Here is a 22,182-nt window from a genome sequence, read left to right as displayed (position 1 = left end):
TGGTGTTTTTTTCTTTTGAGCTGCTTTAGTGACTTGAAGGGTCACTGCTCTCTGTGGCTGCCTCCCTCGGCTGGTGACAGGGTACTTCATGGAGGAAGGCCTTCAGAGGAGCTGTCTGCCGCTTTCACCGAGAAAAGGAAGATTACCCTCCCTTGCAGAGGAGTCATCTGATTCCAGGAATCCACAGTCCATACAGTCTGCTCACCATCTTCCCTCCCAAAATCTCCCTCCTTGACTGCCGCCTGGACTGTGCTTGTGAGATGTCACATTTCAGTTGGGTAAGTAATTGGCTTATAGCCCTAAACAAAGAGAGTTGTCAAAGTACTGAGATGATGGGCTTGTGGTTGTTTTCTCCCTCCCATCCCATCAAGATATATCTTGTAGTACATCAAATGTGTGTAGAGTATTGACACCCTAGAAAAGTGAAAGTTGCTAGCAAAAGCGTTAGAGAAATGTCTTTCATATACGTGAATAATTTGGCATGATTGACACGGCAAGGAGGATTGAATGGTTGCTACCTGTAAATGCAAACAGGGTTACTCACTGAGAAAGGGAAAGAACTAAATAAAAATACTATAAAAAGATGAAGAGTTGTAACCTGGTCATGAATAAAAATAACTAAATTAGAAGGCCCTTAACGTCTTACTAAAGCTTCCTAGCAAGTAAATGCTGTCTTTCAGTGGAAATACAGGAAACAGAAGTCAAATAATCAGAAGCTTCTAAGACAGGGATCAATAATTTTATGAAGGCAATTTTGTGACATGGGTGTCTGATGTGACAGAATAATTTAGGAAATCCATTTCTGTTCAACAAAGCCCATATTGGCTTTTTTTATTGGCTCTATAAAATATAGCTTGCTTTAAACAAAGAACAAATCAATAACACTGGACAACACTGATCAGTAATAAGGGAGTTTATTAGGTTAAGTATTGCAGCTTACTATGAGCTGAAAATCAGATTTTTTTCAAGGCAAATTTTGAAAAGAAATTGACAGTCATTTAGAAAGATTTGAACAAGATATCGGTTTCGAAACATCCTCTTCTCATCCAGTGCTCTGACTTTCTTTGATTTCAACTGAGGCTAATTACCTCTATTATTATTATCGTGAGCTATTAAAAATAAGATCTTGAATAGCCATCCTATGCATGAAAGTTTTGAGTGATGTGAAGACTATTGCAATGCTTTGCTACAGCGTGTGTACATGCTTCAGTTTCTCTGCTCTCCATGCTGTTAAGTTTGAATGAATTAACCTCCACCCTGGATTTATCAGTGAAGAAACAGTTTTCCAAGGTAGTGTAAAGTCTTAGAACTGGAGATAAGGACCTCGAGTTAGAAGGAAGCTTGGTGGACAGAAGCAACGAAAGTCCAAGAAGGGAAGTGTGGGTTTTAGTTCCTCGTGGATGCAGCAAAACCATGTTTTACAGAACTGAAGATCATTTAGCTGAGGGCTTCTATGGGACTTGACATGACCCTGTCCATCTCCACCTTGCAGCATGTGTTAGCACCACTACTTGTGTGACTGCAGAGTAAGCTAGCATGGGAAGGTGATCCAGCTGAGAACAAGGTTGGGCTGGGGGTTTCTTGGTGGGATGGGGGGGAAAGTGCTTGTGTTGGTGGGGTGAGATGGCAGTTTTCATTTAGAAAGAGCTCTCTGAGCTGTCGTCCTCTGAAGTCACAGGGGCATTTGTGGTGACAAAAAGGTGATGCATAGTTGAGGATCCTGCATCAGCTGGATAGACTAAAATCTCTCTAAATTGCTATGAAAAAAATACAATGAGAAAAAGCTGCAGCAGGATAAGTGTTAGTTCCTGTCCCTCTCTCTGGTACAAACAGAATTGGATTGAGTCTGCTGCACGGTAACTGACAAGTACTGGGTCCCTCATTACAGTTTACTTTTGGTCACATATACTTCTATTCAAAGTCCTCCTTGGGAACCAAGTATATTTCAGCTCATACTGGGACTGCATTGTGTTCTGATCATCTGAATTGGCAAGAGCAAAGGAAGCTGTTAAAAAGCTTTAGTGAAACTTGACTAGTATGTGGATTGGAAGTTGTCAGTGGGATGTAAGCAGCAAAACCGTTACCAAATTGGCATCAAAATCATGAAACAGAAAATGTTAAGTTTGGAAGCTCTTTGAATTACTATATTTTTATAATTCAAAAAAAATCAGTGCTGACACCACCAAGAATTCTGAATTCCTAATTAAAAAAACCCCTCATTATTCTGCTTCATCTTTATCAAGCCCTAATTTCAGGAAAATTGCCCTATTGCATGAAATCTTCATAGTCATTTCAACATCAATGCAGAAAATCTTTTTCAATACATATAATATGCAGAAATCATACATTGACCATGTAATAGGAAAGCAAGTGAGGTAATTTTTAAAGTGTTTATCAGTCATAAAGTTGAAAAATTCCAGGAAAAGAATGGAAGAGACAGCTGCATCAGGATTAAATTAGAGTAAGATTTCTCTCAGAATTTGACCAAAATGCAATTGGTAGATTTTTGGGGTGTTTTTTCTTTCAGACAATGCCCAAGACATCATTGAACATGGGGCAAGAGAACAGGAAAAGCTGAAGAGTAATTTAGTGCTGTACTCAAGGAGGGTTCTTAATGGACTAGAAGGATACTGAAAATTTTGTCCAAAATCCATAAATTGACGTAAGAGCAGAGACTGGAAATATTTTGACATATAACTTGACACACACACACAGAAAAATGATAGAGGAACCCATTATCTCAGCTTTTCTCTTATGATAGCATTAAGGTCGGAATATTAAACAGGGAATGCTTAAATGCACAGTCTTACTGATTAAATTAGATCAAGAAGAATGGCAGACATAAGAATACAATTGCAAGAAAGCAATCGATGTGTCCAAACCATAGGCAAACCTGTAAAAAAAAAAGTGAACCAACTTTACCAAAAAAAAGTGATTAGAAAAAAAGCTGGGGAGGGATGTAAGTAGTGATGGCGTATATTGTCAAGAACTAAGCATTGTTTCTTTGGAAATCAGTGCCAAAAACACGTCACGTGGACTCGTATCCTAAGGATATCTCAAATCAATTAAATGAAGAAAACAATGTTGTATAATTGTGCATCTGAATGTGCTGAAGGAAACTGTGTAAATGTTGTTCTTATATACAAAATACAAAGAACAACTTCTCTCAAAAAGGACATAAATGACTACACCCCACACACCCCCCAATTATGAAGCATGGAAGTTCATCTCTGGCCTACTGTTAGGTGTGTGTTCTGAAACTATCTGAGCTTAGTGATAAGAAGACTCTCAGATCTAAAATCTTGAAATCTTTAATGTCACAAAAGCATTTAACATCAGAAAAGAGTAAATGGTAGATAAGAAGTGTTTGTCACATGGACAAAAGACAAGCAAAAAAAGTGCTCTGAAATACATTGTTCTTAGACAGGAGATGTTTGAAAAATGAAAATAAGAATTTAGAAACCCAAAACCTAATGATTTTTTCCTGGGAAAAACATCTTTTGTTTGAAAAAATCACTCTTGGCGAAGGAAATTATTCTCTATTTAGTACAAATAGGCAGGGATGGAGTAAGCTTTGTGTTCTTCCACAGTCTCGCTTCTGCAACATAGCATTCTCACAATAGCATCGCTTTCAAATGCTATTGGTATTTTTGAGGCTACTGTCATCTCACTGAGGCTGTCATACTTCTGTGCCCCTAGGAACTTCTGTACCCAGTGGAAATGAGCATCAAAATGATTTTGACTAAGGGTTCTAGAAAACGTTTCATGTTAAATCTGAATTGTACTTACATTTTAATGTGTAGTTTGGTCTCTTTCCGTGCTGGTCAATTTTAGTTTACTAAATAAGAAAAAATATTAAATGAGACTGGGAATACCAGTTTTCCTTCACTTTGATTCTCAGAGTATCTCAACCAGTTTCAGAAATTTTTGTCTAATGAACAAAACCAAGGATTGCCTAAAAGATGAATCTGAAGGAAAGCCATGTAGGTAGATAGTTCCCTGTGATTCTAAATCAAGTTCTGTGGTTTGGCTTTCCAAAGCCATTTAAAGCATAAGTAGCAATCATAGAAACCACAGTATGGAAATAAGCTGTTTAATTTGAAATCCTAAAGTAGATGATCTTCTAACAGTTGAAATAATATCAAAGTATTCCTGTAGTAAATCTGCAAAACATTTTCAGTTGTGTGAAATTTTATATTTACAGTTTTGTTGGGTTCCTGATTGTTTCTCCATCTGTTTTCTGTGGTTTTACTTGATTTCAATGAAAAGTGAATAAGACTGTGAAAACCTGTGAAATATTATTCTTCCACAGTTGACGTTTGGAGAATTTCAAACACTAATGTGATTATCCGATAGTTTCCACATTACTATTGTCATCCATGATTTCTCAGAGCCCCAGTCTGTTCTCAGACATCTTACCCTTGTTAGCTGTAGGGTTTTGCAGAAATCAATCTTGTGGCCGAATATCCGACGCCCCATTTGAATGCCTAACTTAAACTGAGAGGCAGCTGTTCTAGGAAAAGAGAAATACATGAAACTTGATGTCTTCAGAGGACATATAACATTTAGGGCGTATCTGAGTATTTATCAAGCTTGATTTTTGAGAAATACTTAGTAATTATTTTACATGATGGAACTTCTTTATATTTTGTATTTTTTTAAAAAAAAACAAGGTGAATTATTTATGTATTTAAGACGTGGTTGCCATTAAATCATAAAATTTAAATTTCATGTTGCAATACGGTTTAGGATAAATTTGGTTATCCTACCGTGACTCTTTAGGCATAGTGCTTGGGCCAAACACTACCTATAAAGCTCTAATGGGCACCTTCATGGCCCAGTGCTGCCTGTGGTAGCTGCTGTAGTTTGGGGAGGGAAGGGTCAGAGGTCTAATGTCGAACCACCCAGTAGCAACAGAGTCATAGGTGGTAGGAGAAGAAGGAAGGGAAGCCAAAGAAAATGAAACTGCAAAATTGCTGTCACATGTGGTGTACAGGAACAGGGATTCTGTGAAATAGCCCAGTATCAGTACTGGAGATATACCCCTTGGAGATGTATACATAGACTGTGCAGCTATGTCTAATTTTCTCCCAGTCTAACTCCCTTAAAAGTAAAAAAGCCCAAATAAACAAGCTCTGTCATTGGTAGTGGTTATATACTAATACCAATATTCATCTATATACCAATATATACTGTTATATTCATAATATAACAGTAGCTGTTGTCCTTAGAAACGACAAGCACTTAAAAGAGATTTGACATTTTAAGTAGTAGATGAAATTAATTTTTGCTATAAGGGATTCAGCGTGCCTGTAATTTAAAATTAGTATGCCCATTTATGCTGGTGGTTGCACTTGATACCATGTAATCTGTAGTTTACTGGAGGCGGTATTTCTTTAAATTGTGTTTGGTCTCTCTTTGGACATTGAAGTAACTTGTCATGAACGCTGAGACTGAATGATCTGAATCCTACTATCGTTGCTGGAGCTATTACATTTACTTAAAAGAATTGTTTCCCTCTTTTCAATTTCTGCTGTTTGATGAGTCCCTTATGCATGTGAAAGGTCGCTGTCAAGCATCTGTTTTTTTCCATAAATTAAAATCTCTGATGCAAAAAAAATTAACAATATTCCTTCACGTTGCCTGTAAAAAATGCAGTGAGAGAAACAAAATATAAAACATGCCCCATCTGAATGTTTTTCAGTGTTTAAACCTATAAATATATTTTGATAAATGCTTGACTAAAATGGCACAAGTGAGTATTGCTGTTGTTTTGAAAACATGTAGCATTCTGAAAAGTAGTAAGGGGAGCTTGTATTTACCCAGAGAAGGAATTCCCCCTTCTCTTTCCATTTGCTTGTTTTGCATAAGAAAATGAGCTTTAATAGGGGACCATTTGATAGAAATAAATTAGTGTCATTTTATTTGACACTTTTCTTAGTTTTTTCTATCTGGAGTAGAGAAAGAAAATAGAAAAGCAAATTACAATGCTCTCTCACATTGCGTGAAACTCCTCTGCCACTGTAAAATCACAACAGAAGAACATTACTGCAATGATCTGTGTTATTTAAAGAAGCTCATTAGCACCTTAGTAAATTGCAACATTGCCAGTGTGGTAACTTTGCATCCAGAAGAGCTATCATAGGGAAAAACGCATGTCCCTTGCGCAATTAAGAGTTGAAATGTTCTCTGAGAAGTTTGTGCTGAATCCTACATTATAAAACTTTTGTTTTCAATTTGAAATAAGGAGTTAGTGATAGGGAGTTATACTGCTTGTAAGGGATTTGTCGTCTGACTATACAAAAGGTTATAAAGGTTTTGAAGGCAAATAGTGAAAGTTCTCATGGGCAGCTCTGTAAGAATAAGAGTTAGTGGTCTCTGAGTTAGTCTTACACTTCAGCGAAATACCTTTTTTTCCTCAGTTTATCCATCCGCAATCTACACTATCAGTGTACCCATTCTACTATCAAGTTGAAAAAATGGGAGTTTTTCATTTCAGAATTCATTTCTTTCAAAGTATACTTACTGTTTTTCTCAAACCACCATGAATTGAAAACAAAGGAATTGCATAAAAAATTTGAAAAATATCCAACAATGTAATTCTTGGGAATTTTACTTCTATACATTATTACTTATGCTGACACAGTTTTATCAAATAGATTTTTTTTTACTAAAAGGTTTTTTCTAGGATGGAAAAAGGAGAGAAGGCCTGGGTCCCTCAGTGAGTCCCTCAGCTGAGTACAGTGGTCTTGAATAAGTTTTGTAACACACTTTTGGGGTAGTTCTGTGGTATTCGTCTATAACCAGTATCATTACTGGTTATAGCAGTAATTTTAAGTTGTTTTTTCTATCTGAAGTGAAGAAAAAAAATTGAAAAAATCGCAGGCTCTGCTAACACATTCTCAGAATCTTCTCTGTGAAATTAAAAGGGGATGAAATAAGGACTGAACTGCAAAGAGAAATCTTTAGGAAAGCAAAAGTATAATTAAACTTACACTGTTCATTGTACTGTATGTTATACTGATAAAATTTGGGGGTTTTTCAATTTAAGCAGCTCAGGCAAAGAAAAACAGCCTATGTGAATATATCAAATAAGAAGTGACAATCAATGCAAATTAAATTGCAGTCCTTACTAATTTTAAAATATCTGGGTTAGTTACTTTCATGGCTAATAAAAGGGAGGGGGAGGAGGGATGCCCTGTCTCAGCACAGCATGGGAGTCTGTTCCTTGGCCATTGCATCTGAGTCAGTCAAGACCAATTAACTAATCTGGAATGTACTGCTTCTTTCTTGATTAGATGATCTCAAACTTTATGTTAAAATTCCAGTATGTGCATTGTTGTTTCTGCCTCTTCTGTTGATTATTTTATATTTAAAACGTTTAAAATGAAGATGAGCAGTGTGCCTCAAGAGTGAAAACCTGGCATATAAAATGCGCAGAGAAGAGGTAGATGAGAACTTGCTTTTTGTACATATTTCCAAAAAGGGAGGAAATTTCTCTTGCCTCCGCAGAGTAAGGCAAGAAATGTGAAATAGGGATGAGTGATGCAATGGTTGGACCTCATCAGTGAAGTGCTATTAGATTTGATTCTCTCAAAAAAAGAATTATACTAATGCATTACAGGAGCCACATAAAAAAGTCAGAGTTTATTCAATCAGAATATATCTTTGTAAGTAACTAGGGAATGGGAGAGGGTTTTCTGAGTGAAATGTTTGTTTTGAACATTTTAAAACCATATATGTAAATGGTCGCAGTGCAACCCTTTAGGAAGATGGTGTTTTACCTGCTAGCAGGTTAAGCATTTCTTCTACTCTTCATCAATATTTTTGTAAAAGAAATTCAGAAATCAGTTTTTCAATAACCCACAGATTTATCCATTGTGATTTTAGTTAAGAAGAGATGTAAATTGCAAATCTCAGATCTAGCTATTGGAAACCAGATAAGCAATATTTTTTGGTATCTTCTCCCATGCCTAAGAATTCTGCATCATCGTCATCCTTCAGATAGTGCATTCTTTGAAAAATTGCTTTGTTTAAAGCTTTTCTTAAAAGCATTGGTAAAACCAGTTGAGTACAAACATATTCCTATAACATTTTATATTCTGTCACAGGTACCATTTTAAAATATTACTTTGTTTACAGGTCACGTGTTATAGTCACCGAGTAAAAAAGTACCTCACTGCATTTTCCCTGGATTAAAATGTTTTATATTCTGCCATTTGAACTCAGACATGTTCTGAGAAATCTTTAAATGGCATGAGTATGTCTTGAGTATGTTTGGTAGCTTGGGGGAAAGTAGGAAAGAGTTAAGAAATGTTATTTTCAGCAGTTTTTTGTCAATTACTTTCAGATACTGGGAGATGCATGAAACAATTTTGAAAGTATTTGTCACTTCCTACCAAAGTTACTGTTGTCACCCAGCTGTGAGTTTCAGGCATTTTCCTTGTAACGCCATGCACTGTTTGAAGGCAACACACTGCACAGTGTTGCTACATTCATAATCTTGTTTATGGGCAAAAGAAAGCACACCTTGCATATCAATTTATGTCTGTACGTATATATAAAGTCTAAGTTAAAATTGTTATACGCACACTTCTTAGTGCACACTTCTTAGATTTTATCCCTTTTCTTGGGCATTATGCTCACACTTGTGCCCTTCTTGGTCCTACTACAAAAAATGTCAGTGAACAGAAAAATTACTGTCACAGCAAAACTTAGTAAGACTACACTGCAGTCAGTTCACGAAAAGTTGAGGTGGGGCAAGTGTCAGAAGCCTGAGTCCTGAGGCCTTACAAATTTACTACATAGTTTATAGCTAGTTACTAGCAATCGCAATACTGCGTTACAGGGCAGCATGGTCATGGTACAAATATGAGGCCTCCACATGGACTCTGCTTTCATTTCTGTAGATAGAGCCTGTTGTTAATCCATTTTGGTAATACTAATTCTCATAGCATCTCTGTTACAAGTCAAATGATGGCTGATTGCAGGTGTCTTGTGATGACAGATGAACTTTGATCACTTTGGCGATATAGCTGTATTGTTTGCCAGAGATGTGAAGATACAGCATGAATCAGCTAGGTGGCATTTAGAATTGCAAAGCTTACAGCTGCTAACTTATGCAAGTTTAAACAAGTATTTTTGTGGGGCATAAGCTTGTTTCCTCTTTTCTACAGACACATTTTGAAATGCAGGTTCCTGAACCTTTTAATGAGAATGATGATTTTGGTCTCTTTTTAAGATAATTCATCATCTCACTATGGGATTTTTAGAAGTAGATAGAGAGTGAATGTTAGAAGAAATTCTACCCTTTTGCTTTTTGGCCGCACAGTAGATTTTTATCATCTTTTGATAAGTTAAGTTCTGAAGATGCATATCTCATGGTATGATTATAGAGGCTCTTGCTGCTCCTATGCCTACGTCTTGATGTCTGTTTAAACACATGCTCTAGCTTTGCAGTTGTACTCTGTATATAAAAGTCAGTGGGGCTTCTGCGTGTATGTGAAGATGAAAATCTTAGATTCTATAGACATATCAGTATGAAAAGACCACCAGCCCAATGGATGTAATAGATAGCTCTTGAGTAGCAAAGATTTGCTGACCACAGTGCATATAATTTCTTAAGATCTGATTACATTATCTATATACTGTGTAATTATGTACCCCCACAGAAATATATTTTGAAGTCTAAATCTAGAGTTTAATTTCTTTTAAAAAGCTAATGTAATGAACTAGTAATTCAAAAGGTTTATATCTTACAAACAAATAAGCAAACAAAAAGAGCAAATGCAAATATCAAGCTAATGAAGGCAGGAAGAAACATAGTTAGGAATTAGCAAATTTATTGAGATATAACCAGTGCAAATGAAAATAGCTCTTACAACTTACAGGAGACTAGCTGAATAATAGTATATTTTTAAATCCAAATTTTTAAAAGAAGTTGTAAATCAATACAGTCCTATACTTTTCCCCTGGATATAAACAACACCTTCGAGAAACAATAATGCATATTTACTGTGAGAAAGAGTCTGGCCTTAACAGTTAGTCACAGAAAGTAGGTAGGCCGGTTTTACTAGAGGAACCAATCTATGAATAAAAATGGTAATTTGTAGCTCTGAAATGACCAAACAGAATTCTGAAGCTTAGTATTCTGAATGTTTAATTTGGAAACTTAAGCTGTGTCAATGTATAATTTTTCTAACAACTGACTTTGAAACAGTGAGGCCAGCGGAGATCTAGAATTTTGAATTACTCTTAATCCTTGCTAGTGTAATACATTTGTTAATACACCAGTAATGTAAAATCATTTCAGAGATACATAACATGGAAAAAAAATCTAGTGTAAATTCTTAACTTTTCTACTTATTAAGTGCTTAAAAGTTCTTAGAAATACATCTAATAATCAGAAGCTGTCTTAGAATATAGAGTCATAGAATCTACGTTGGAAGGGACCTTTAAGATCATCTAGTCCAACCATTAGAGTAGAAGTAACTATGTATGGTCATAGGAGGAGAAATATTTATCAGCTTTTTACTACATACTATACTACATAGTGTGCTTTTTTGTGTGCCTGATACTACTACTGGAACTAATCCTGAGTGATAGTTCCATTGCTGCTCACGAGATAGCATTTAATTACAGCAGACTGACTATTCTGAAACTAATGCACACAGTGTGCTGGACATTTAAGCAGAAATTCTACCCCTATTCTATGTACAAATATAATGAAGAACTCATTGCTGCCTATGGAGGCTTATTTTCTAGATTATACATGTAATATTGCAATGACAGGAAAAAAAACTAAGGTTGGATACTGCTCAAAACCAAAGACTGTAGTATTTACAGTGGTCACAAATGCCTTATTTGCTTATTTCTTCTTTCTTTGTCTGTGTACTTCTCTCATATAAGGAAAAATCTAAAAAAAAAAATAAAAGAAACCAACCTGCTGGCCTCTTTAAAAGAACTAGAGATCTTTACTGTGCCTTAACTGAGTCATTCATTATCACAGAAACAACTAATTTTATTTTTCTTGTCTTCGGTATAATCTTTATAGGTGTCATAGATAATAAGAACATTATCAGAATGAAACGAGCGTGAAACTGCTTCAAGATTTCAGAATTTTCAGTATTTCAGAATATCTCACATTACCTAATGTTATCGTTTAAATTGAGAGATAAGTTCAGTGTGTGATGGACATGCTTTTAAAAGTACATATTTAATGATAGCTTCTTAGATTCAGATCTACAAATCTTTGAATGACTTGATGTTCAAGATGTTCACTCAGTGAGTTACATTGATTTCAAAAGAAGTATTAATTCATGAGACCTGCTTTCTATTCAGCTGGTGTGTAGTTAAGCTTATCTATGCATGCATTATCTATGGAGAAACTTCCCTAGTCTCCAATTTACTTTTTAAAAATGTGTTTTGCGTGTATATATGTATATAATTCATATATGTGCATACAGGTGTGCAAATTTATATGCATATAAAATCAATAAAATTATAAATGTGAAAACCAAGTATAGATTTAGGAGACTAAGTTGAGCTAGATGATCTTTAAGGTCTCTTCCAACTCTAACCATTCTATAATTCCATGTAATGTGTTATTTTTACATTGAAGCGAGCAAAAGAGAGGAGAGTGTTTATATGAAGAACTTCTTTGTAAAACACATTACTTTCTCTGTGTTATTGGAGTACCACTGACATCCATCCTCTAGATCCAAGGTCTAGAAGAGCTTTATTGCATTGCAGTGGGGGCATAGAAAAATAGTGACAGCTATTTCATTTAATAAGTTTGAATAATGGGCAGTAAATAACAGTTTTTTACTCTCACTTCCATTGGCCAAATTAAAGTGGAGTAATTTATGCCTTGCTCCCTTGTTGAGTTCTTTCTGCTGCACCTCATCCATCTCAAATCAGTCTTCACTCATAAAAAAAGAGTGTAATTTTATGTGAGAAAAATGGTACCTGCATCAGACTGTGTGTTCATCCTTGTTTAATTCCTTATTTCATATTTATGAGAGGGTGAAAAAAAGGTAGATATTTATTGTTTAGCAGAAGTACATTTTTTTCCCCCTAAGAATTCAATATAACTCTGATTAACCCAATATCATGAGGAACTTGACATTCTGAGGGTCTTGTGTGCTTGAAGATATGGAGGGTGGTGGATTGTTTAAAGAGAAAAAAAAAGCTACATCAAACAGTAACGCATTAATCAGGATGGACACTTACAGAATGTGTTCCTAAGAGATACATTTGATTTTGCTGAAAGTGAGATCTTATTGTTTGCATCACTGTCGTTACAGAGGGAATTCAACTAATTCTTCTAGAATGAAGCAGTGGTTTATAAAATAATTATTAGTGAGGAATAGCATTAAGATACAATGCTTCTTTAGGTCTTGCTTGAAAGAGATTAAATGAGAAAGATTTACATTACATGCATAGAGAGCAGGGATTTGAAACAATGCTATAAAGTAAAAAAATTTTTTTTCTTCTATGTGATGAATAAATGTGTCAATTAAATAGAATAATTAAGAAGAATAATTATGCCAAATGTGTTTTAGATGCCAAGAGTGCAAAGCGAGCAAGAGGAAATCTGGTTTTAGGAAAGCTTGATTTGTATCTACTGGTAAAAGATTAGGTAATTTTTTATGGGAGCACTACATATTATTAGTTACAGTCAGGCTACGGTTTATCAGATAGCCTGGGTAGAGAAGGCAACAAAGCTTATTTGGTTCGTAGACCAGTCCAGAAAAGAAAATAAATTAACTCTGTCAACCCAAAAGTACACTTTCCCCACTATGTCCTTTTTCCAGTGATGAAGCAGTACAGAATAGAACGGAGGAGTGTTACTCCCTCTTTATATGCTGAGTTGCATGGGTTACTGAATATGTAGGAAAGAAGTAGGCAAGAATAAATTACGCTGCTACCCAATTTCTGTTCTTACTCTTACATTCCTCTTTTGTTTAGGCAAGTTATTCAATAATTATAAAGTAGTCCCCTGAAAAAGGACTAAAAAGTAATAGAAAGTAGCCAAAAAAAAGGGGGTGTGTGTGGACAATTTGTTGTGTTGGTTTTTTGGTTTTTTTTCAGCAAGCTATGGTTTTTCCATTGCTTTTTGACTTAAGAAAAGGTCTTTTTCTAAGACACAGACATTTTGTTTCAGTTTCTGAATAGCTTCTTGTAATTGTTTTGCCCTTCCTGTGTGGGAATCTCCTGACACTATGCGCTACTTCATGAATGGATGAAAGTAATCCAAAAAAAGGGAAGTGTCAAAGAATAGTGAAATGAGGAAAAGGAACATAAACAGTTATTTTCCCTATCCTTTAATTATCCTAGGAGTCTGAAACTGGGAAATTCTTTTTTTCTTTAATTCTCTATTTTTCTAATCTTTATAATACCTCCTTACTAAAAACAAGGGTCCGTCTAACTGCCATCAAATAGTCTTTCAAATATATTATGTCTAATCAGATATAAAGGTAACTTTGAAGAAGCAGACCTGGTCTCTAAATCAAGCACAGAAAAAAAATTCTTGTAGTGTTTGCAAGCCTCTTTCTCTAACAGCTGGTCTGCTCTGAAACTCATTGGAAAAGCAAAGTGTATGGAGAAGGATGGTGAATTGCCCAGAACAGGCGTCAGAAGAAAAATCTAGCAATATGTATGAAGCAGGATATATTCCAGAGACACTCCTTTTTATTACTAGGAAAACAATAAAGAAATGAAGTCACACATCTGCATATTCTTTTTTTTTTTTTTTTACTTGATGTGATACATGTACGTGAGCACTTGTTCTTATTCCCCATTTTCTTACATACAGGTATCATGAAAAGGCTTGAAATTTAAGAATACTACAAATTTTGGGTAAAAATATTTTTTAGATAGCTGTATGTCTTGCCTAAGGAAAGATTTTGGAAGCTTGCCTAGGAAGTATAACTATTGAGTCATGTTTGAAGGTCAGCTCTGAATTTACTATGCACCTTTCACACTTTCTTGCTGCTGTAGTTACAGTTGCGTAAACAGACTAGGATGTACTGGAAGTCACCCTTTATAGGCAGGGAAACTGTGCGTTATCTTGCATACTGATTTGGAAAATGTCTTAGATGTCCTGGTTATAGATATTGCTGATGAAATACTGGTTTGAGAAGGCAAAGGTCAACTTGAAACTGTAGAGAAGGAAATATTAAGTCAAATTAAGTGGATAATACATTCTGCTGACTTGGATAAACAAGTCCATAAGATGTTTGCTTGAGTGTAGTACCTACAATACAGAAAGGAAATTCACAAATTAGAATTTATTTGGAAGAGGAAAAAAAAGCCATCAGAATGATTTGAGAATCAGAAATTCTCATGTACAGATTGGAGAGTTTAATTCTTTTACTCTACTTCATCTGTCCAAGGTTCGTTTGGGAGATAATTTAATTTTAGTATTTTAACACAAGTATGAGAAAAAAGACTTTTGATGATAGATAACCTCTTTAGTGACTGACAACCAATGGTCCTCTGGTTAAACTAGAAGTATTATTAAAGGGCTTTTCCAGTGATGGTAATAAATCACAAAGCAATTCCCCCACTCAGCAGACTCTTAAATCTAGAAAGTGTATCTTTCTAGAGGTTGTGTTCTAAATTCAATTAAAAATTTGATGCAGTGTTTACTTGACATGCACTATGCATAAGCTCTAAATAGATTTTAATAGTCCCTACTAGGCTTACAACATACAAATCTTTATATGAAATATAATATGCTTCTGTGCCAATCTACAGTTCATACAATGGCCTGCAGATCAATTAGGATCAATTATGGAGATAAGATTAAGAACAATTATAACAAATTATAAGCACAATGTATTAATCAAAAGGTTGATAGTATCCGAATATCCATATAGGATGCTACAAACGTAAGTTGAAAAAATATTGTAGCACTCCAGGGACTTATTAGACCTGGATAACATTTACAGTGCTGTGAGAAAACAGATTTAAGTGGGATTTTTGAACTAATGCTGAACCTTGGGACTTGGGCACATGAACAAACAATGAAAGTGGGCAGAAGAGAGACCCTGGAAAAGAAAAATATAACAAAAGATGATCAACTTCTAGAAAACTGTCCAGCCTTTGGAATACAAGGCAGGAGTAGGAGAAATTAGCATATTGTTTATTTGCTTGCTTTCCATATAGGAAGGAAGCTGCTAGTGGATTTATTACCCACTAATTAATTTTATGGTTTCTCGTCTCCCTCCTTCCCTTTCCAACTCTTTAACATAGATACTAATGTTATGAGAAGCAAAAACATATAAATAAAAGAAAGCAGCCATGGCGGATATAGTTACATATTAAAAATAATTCTCAATCTGGCACTAGGCAGTCTTTTGATATGAAGGTGTTGAGTTGTCAAAGGAGTTCAAACTGTTTCCCTGTTTTAATAGAATTTAATAAATAAAATTTTATTTCGTTAAATATAAACAGGGATGTTAAGAACAGTCTAAATAGTTGGATCTATTTCTTTTTTTACTTCTAAGTAATCTCCGATATTACTATACTCAGTGCACATAGAAGACACCACACACAGTTTGTGTGGTAAACCAAGATCTCACCAGGTGGAAGTAAAAGAGAGTATTTCTGTTCTGTATCATTTCTATTGACTTTGTTATTTCTTTCTTGATTCAGATGTATAGTGATGACATGAATAATTTTAAATGTGTTCCCCACATAAAAGAATAAAAATATGTCAGTCTTGTAGGAGACAAAGTCTTCTTCAACCTCTTGTCCTGTTTGCACAGTTTGTGATGTGATGTCCTTTATGGTTTAACTGATCTGTTTTGCAGCATCCAGGAAACTGCTGGTTGTTTTTACCACATCTGTGTAAATAGGCAGATTTCCATTCTAAAGTGTCTTATTTCCTTTTAAAAAATTACCTTGGAAGTACTAGTACATTGTAAATTGAATTCTTGCTTTATGCAGAGTTAATTTTTCATGCTAAAATTCATTTTGTATTTGTAAAAATAAATAAATTCTGTTGAGATAATTATACTTTAAAATTTAAGACAGATCTAGTAAAGAAAACTACTTGAGATTGGAATTTAGAATAAGGAAATAAGGCAATTCAATTTCTTTCCACTCACAAGTGAAATCTTTCCAGATACTAAGGAAATTACATATCTTTGCAAGGATTGATTGAATGCATTGTCTCATTCCTAGCTTTGAACAGAAAGTTTTTGTAAAATCCTGGAGGTCTAGAGGGAAATACTTCCATACTCTTTATATGCATATTCTGATGAAAGCAAGAAGAAAAGAAATTACAAGAGGATGAGATCAGTTGTAACAAAGCTACATATCAGAAAAGTCTGGTGAGAAATGGAGTTAGCCTTTTTGCTCTAGAGTTTGTGCTACCAGTTGTGTAATGAAAGAGTCTTGTTACGTATCTGCTCCATAGAACTGAAGAAAATACTTTTGCTGTTTCACAGCAGAACTATTTGACAGGATTAAACATCCATTGGAGTTTTAAGGAAGTCTTTCAACCCTGAGAACTGATTTATTTTCTCTTTAAGCAAACCATATTAAACCTATACCGAAACTTTGTATTTTCTTAATGTTTTGCAAACACCCAAACCTACTCAGAAAAAAATAATATAGCCAAATACATTCAAGAGATTATAGAATAGGAAAATATTGAGAAAGAAAATAACATCAGAAAGCTACCTCTGTTCAAGGATGATTGGAAGGTAACACAAGGATTAAAGATGCTTTATTTATACTGTGTGTTGAAGTTTCTTGGTGCAGCGAGGTACCCCAGTACATGCCAGCAAATGGATTGAAGTGTTCAGTCCATTTCACATTCTCATGTTTGATATCCATCCACCAAAACAGAAATAAAGTGCAGTGTACTTCAGGAAATATCGTGGTACAAACCTGTGGTACAAATGTTGTGGTACAAACTAGTGCTGGTACAAACCTACAGCATAAACATAACATATCCAGAAAGATCCAGCAGTAGTTTATCCTCTCAACAAAAGAAGTTTTATTTTGATGTAAATGTGTTAATTTCTACAAAGGTAATCTTGGTATAACTGGAAGGTGAGAGAGGCAGTGGTAGAATGCGAACTCTTTAGAACAACCACCTCTTAATGACAATTTCTTTACAAAAATATATTAAGTAGAATATCAAGGTAATTATTTCTGAACTGAACAGGAATTAATATCAGCTTTATTTCATCTCTCTGGGGGATAGATTTTTAATAAAATTTTTTTGAGAATGCGGACTCTGATTCCCATTGAGGATTAGTCAGCCATATTTTAACTGCAAGAAATTTTAGGAGATCTAGCCTTGAGCTTATATTCTTATCTTTACATTTGGGGAACAATGCTGATTCCCTAAAGATGAGAGTGTGAGGACGTAGGGAGAAAAAAACCCAAAGGCTTAGAAAATTGATTCTTTTTCTCTTGCAGGCTCATAATTTAAACTTTAATACTGAGGGAAGAGACATATCAAGTACACCAGCACATGATATAGTTGTATAGGTGTCAGGGTTCTTTTTTTAGTCATTTCTCTATCACTGCTTCTATATCCATGGACTCACAGCTGTGTGAAAAAAAGAAAAAAAAAGTCTTTTCTGATGAGACCAGGTGATAAAAAAAAAACCTACAAAAAAGGAATAAAATAAACTAAGAGACAAATAAGGAGTTTTCAGGGAAAAGGGAAAAAGCTAATGTGAATGTTGCACTGGTGGTGGTCACATGTGAGTTCAACCCGCTGGAGACAGATACCAGACTGTCCCCCCTCCCCAGAAAAAACCAACCAACCAACCAAACAAAAAAACCAACAACAACAAAAAAAAACAAACCAAAAAACAGAAAAAAGCCACTTTTGTTTTTTAAACCTCCTACTCATTGGGAGTATCGATACACTTGGCTCTATGAATAAGCAGTAAAGAAAATGTGATACATTCTGGGTTTAATTGATCAATGTGCTTTCAGAAGCGTCAGAACAGAGTCACATCCTTTCCCTTGTCAATACATTCTTTGATTTGATTTTGCATATATTTTGCGAAAGGGATTCAGGTGCAAATCTTCATTATTCTTCTGTACTCATTGCAGGTGCTCTGAACAACAGAGAAATGGCTGACTGAGAAACTGGGTGATGGTAACACTGAGGAAGCCATGGTGGTTATAGAAGAGCTCTTGCAGATACAACCTGAAGATAAGAGTTGCTGGAGGACTGTATGCCCTAACTGCAGTATCACCAGGCACTTTGAAGGACTGCTGGTGGCACAGGTACATGTGTCTGCTGCTGTAAGTGTAAGAAGACATTTTTGTTGTAGAGGGAGTACCATAACGTTTAGTTGGCTATTCTGTGATTTGGTTTGTTCACTCTAGGAATTTAACAAGGAATTTAATTGAGGTACGGTGAAAGCCTTTTTTGAAATTAACTTCTTCCAAGGAACTGCTTCAGAAATGCTTGGCATTTTGTGAATCAAAACTGGTTTACTGCAGAATTCTTAAAAAAATTTTAGTTTCCACTGTTCATCTCTGATACAGCATATCAGAATGGAGAAGTACTAGAAAGCATTTAATGACAAGATTCATCTTCAGTGAAAAGCTAATGTAAATGATCACAGACACCTTGTTTTTCTCTTTAATAATCACATGTAACACGCAACTTTTATTTTGCAACTGGGGATGTCTCTTTTCATTTTTCCTTAAATAGCAGAAAAAAGAAAATGTTTAGTTGCTTTTCAACTAAGAGGAAAGTGTGATGAGGAAGTCTTTCCCATTGAAAATTAAAATATGTTTGTTGTTTGTTATTTAGCACTCAAACTCAAGAATTTTTGTTCCTAGTGTTTGTATCCATACATGAAGAGTAGGTATTTTTGTATATTATACTGCTAAGCTTGTGATAAACTAGTTGCCTGAAAACAAATGCTGATTATGCATGTGTGTGAACTTAGAATCGCAGTTACTTGGATTATACAGATAAGGTCTTTATCCTAAGGTTTTAGAGAACCTTCAAGATCAGGTAAAGTTTCTTAAAAAGGAAAACCGTAAAGCTCTGTGCTACCCTTCTGTTTAAAAACCTGTTTGTTTCTCATATGGATTTGGTAGTTTAAATATCAGAAATATTTAACTGCATTTTTGTGGGTATGCTAATTTTCTTTAAGGAAATATAAAGCAATTGATCATTAGAATAGAGTTTTACTTGGCAAAATTCCAAGTTATGTCAGCAGTATAAAATGGAGTTCTTAAAATATTTAAAACACTATTCACTTAACTTTGAAGGTCTACAGAAAGGCCATTTATACTCAAGAAGGAAAGATAAACAGATTCATTTCTGTTTTCTTCTCAGAAATGTAAATGTATATTGGTTTTGAAATTCTGGCTGTCTCCTTGTGAATTTAGAAACCATAAAATTAAAGTCAAGCATTAAACTTTTATGATGAGAACAAATTAGAAATCCCCTAGTAATAACTGAGCTATCACTACTGTTCTCAGTCATTTTAGCTGTCAAATAGACGTCTTTCTTTGTCTGCCAAGGAACACACTTAAAATTTCAAACAACAAACTTTTTTTTTCTTTATCTGTAGATATAAAGTATGTATCAACTTATGTTCAACATCTGTAATATCTGAATAGTTGGCTAAAAGAAAGTATTTAGATGGAAGTTATAGTCCAGAAACTGTTCTTGTAAAAAGTAGTTTGCTCTGATACATGGTGTTCTCATTAACATAATCATTTTTTAAGTACTAGTGTTACCTAATCTGAGGGTTTTTGGTACTGTTTGATCACAAGAATAAGGGGAAGAGAAAATGCAAAAGCCTTTCTCTACTTGATACTATTTCCTACTTTTTGGTATGTTTTGCTGCTAAATTTAGCACTCAAACACTGTACAGACTGGAAGTACTTCTCCATGCCAGTCATTAGCATGTTCTGGAAGACGGAGAGAGCAAGAGAAAAGAAAAAACACAAAGACTTATCTGGTGTGGTTGACAGCGTTTTCCATTCAAGGACATGTCTGACTGACAATTCATAACATGTGAAAGTTTGGGTGCTTTTTAATTTCATGAACGTTCAAAGGCTTATATATATGGCAATACATATATTTTTTTCTTCTAAAAAAACATGGTGCGGCCCCACTCGTAGTCATAGGAGCGTATCCTGATAATAAACGGGGTGGCCATAGAGTATCAGATTTTATAGAGGGATATCTATTTTGTGTAGTAGATATTAATACCATAAATTGACCACAATTTTAGATAAATTACTTCGGTGTCTAGTTGGCAGTAGTGTGTATTCGTAAGAGGAACTGCCTCCTGTAAAAATACAGGAGGAACTTGATGGTACTGTCTCATTGTTTTTCATAGGAGTCAGTCCCGTTTCTCTTTGTAGATTTTTATAATTGAAATTTCAATAGTCAAATGCTATGTTGGAAACCCAGAAAAAATCAAAAGGCTATCCAAGTGTTTCTCTACCTGAAGGTCAGAGTTGTTTTGGTTTATTTCAGTTTATTTTGCTTTAGAGGTTTTCTAGCTCAATACAAACTGCTTTCCAAAATGCAAAAATGAAAATGCAAATTCATCTCTTGATGATGAAGGATGAACAAATAAGTTCTTAATTTTTTAATCATCCATATTAATAGTATTCATTTGGCATGCACATAATGGCATTTATCAAAGCATGCGAAAATACTTGACAGACCCTTTATTGAGCCTCTTAACACTTCGTAGGATTAAATCTGTCTTCCAGATAAATGTACTACTACTAATAATAATGTGAGAAATACTTCTTTTTACTTCTTTCAAAGCTATAATCAAGATTCTGAACTCAGTCTGAAAAAATAAAATGCTTCTGGTGGTCCCTGTTTAAAGTCATCTGAAGTGAAATGTGGTGATGCAGTTAGTAGATAAGATCTGAATAGATGACAGTTTTTGTACGCCAAATGAAAATTAATTCACTGTGTGACCTATTTAGAGAGCTCGCTGTGTGGATGGATCGAAGGGTAGGGAGAGGGGTTTGTAAGCAGTAGGGGAGGGAAGGGGAGTGAATCAGATTGTCAGCTCATACAGAGAAATTTTTTTGTATTGGAAAATGGAATATTCCAATGGAATAACTAAATATTCTAGGCAATAACTAAGCTAAGGGGAAAGCTGAACTTTTTAATTACCACTAAATTGGTTGTGTTGGTGAGATTGTGAGAAATTTGACTGCATCCCTTTTGGTTCGGGGTTCCTTGGCATCCGGCCTTGCCCATTCCTAGGCCTTGTAGTCTACTTGGTGTTTTATTGCTGTTAATGTGAGCATAACAATAAGATGCTCAGAGGCTGGAACACTTTAATCCTTTTTCAGCAGGTCACTGAGCAGAGGTGACTGGGGAATGGGTTTGAAACACTCTTCTGAGTTACAATCTCTATGAATATATTGTGTAACAGTCTGTAAGCCCATTCTTTAATGCTGGCTAGAAAACTAAAACAAATTCTCAAAGAGGTGAGGCGGTTTGCTTACCTAAACTTGAGGAATAATAGAGAGTCAGGGTTAAGACAACAGAAGGAAAAGACCAGGGATCCTGCACTGACTACAGATCACTGAATTGGAGTGGTGAATGAGGGTTTGGAAAAACTGCAGGAAGCATTCAAAGAATGCTGTTCTAATGAAGGAGGCACTTTAATTGCTTTGATATTTACTGGTAACACGGTAGACATGAACAAGTTCTTGAAATCATGGAGCCCAGTTTCTTATCTCAGGGGACGCAACTTAGATGTAACGTTCACTGCAAAGGTAAGGGAGAGCAGATTGAGCATGTGAAGGCTGAAAGGCAATTGAAGAGATAATTGTCACATAATGCAGTTTGCAGTTCTAAGAAATAGAAAAGAAGCAAGAACAGCGGCATGGGGACAGTTCACTTAAAAATTATTCAATATTGTCTCGAGAACTTAAACTGGGATAGCACCCTTTCACTTGCAACTACTGCACAAAAGTGTTCTCTTCCAAGTACCCATTAGTACAATATTCACTTTTTAAAACTGTGGCCTCTGAGAGCCCTTTGCGTGGAAAGTGCAGAAGAAATGGTGGTTGCAGGAGAAGGCATAGCAGAAGAAAAGGGAAGCGTTAAGGTCTCTTTTAGAATCTGAAAATAAAACCAAAGGAGTTGTGTAAAAGCAGACACAAAGAAAATATGATGGAGTATAAAAATCGAGGCTA

At 35.2% G+C, this 22,182-nt stretch overlaps 1 long non-coding RNA gene across 1 annotated transcript in view; it reads left to right on the top strand.

The window, feature by feature from the left end:
• Positions 1–25: 25 nt before the first annotated feature.
• The window catches only part of LOC128910708 (uncharacterized), a 104,349-nt gene continuing 82,192 nt past the window's right edge, over positions 26–22,182 (top strand). The window contains exons 1-2 of the long non-coding RNA XR_008466835.1: positions 26–278; positions 18,088–18,264. This is a non-coding gene — a long non-coding RNA (uncharacterized LOC128910708). The remainder of the gene's footprint in view (positions 279–18,087; positions 18,265–22,182) is intronic.

Source organism: Rissa tridactyla, chromosome 5 (genome assembly GCF_028500815.1).
Source record: "Rissa tridactyla isolate bRisTri1 chromosome 5, bRisTri1.patW.cur.20221130, whole genome shotgun sequence".
NCBI lineage: Eukaryota > Metazoa > Chordata > Aves > Charadriiformes > Laridae > Rissa > Rissa tridactyla.
The sequence above is the reverse complement of the archived record's forward strand: the minus strand, read 5'-3'. Positions and strand labels throughout refer to the sequence as shown.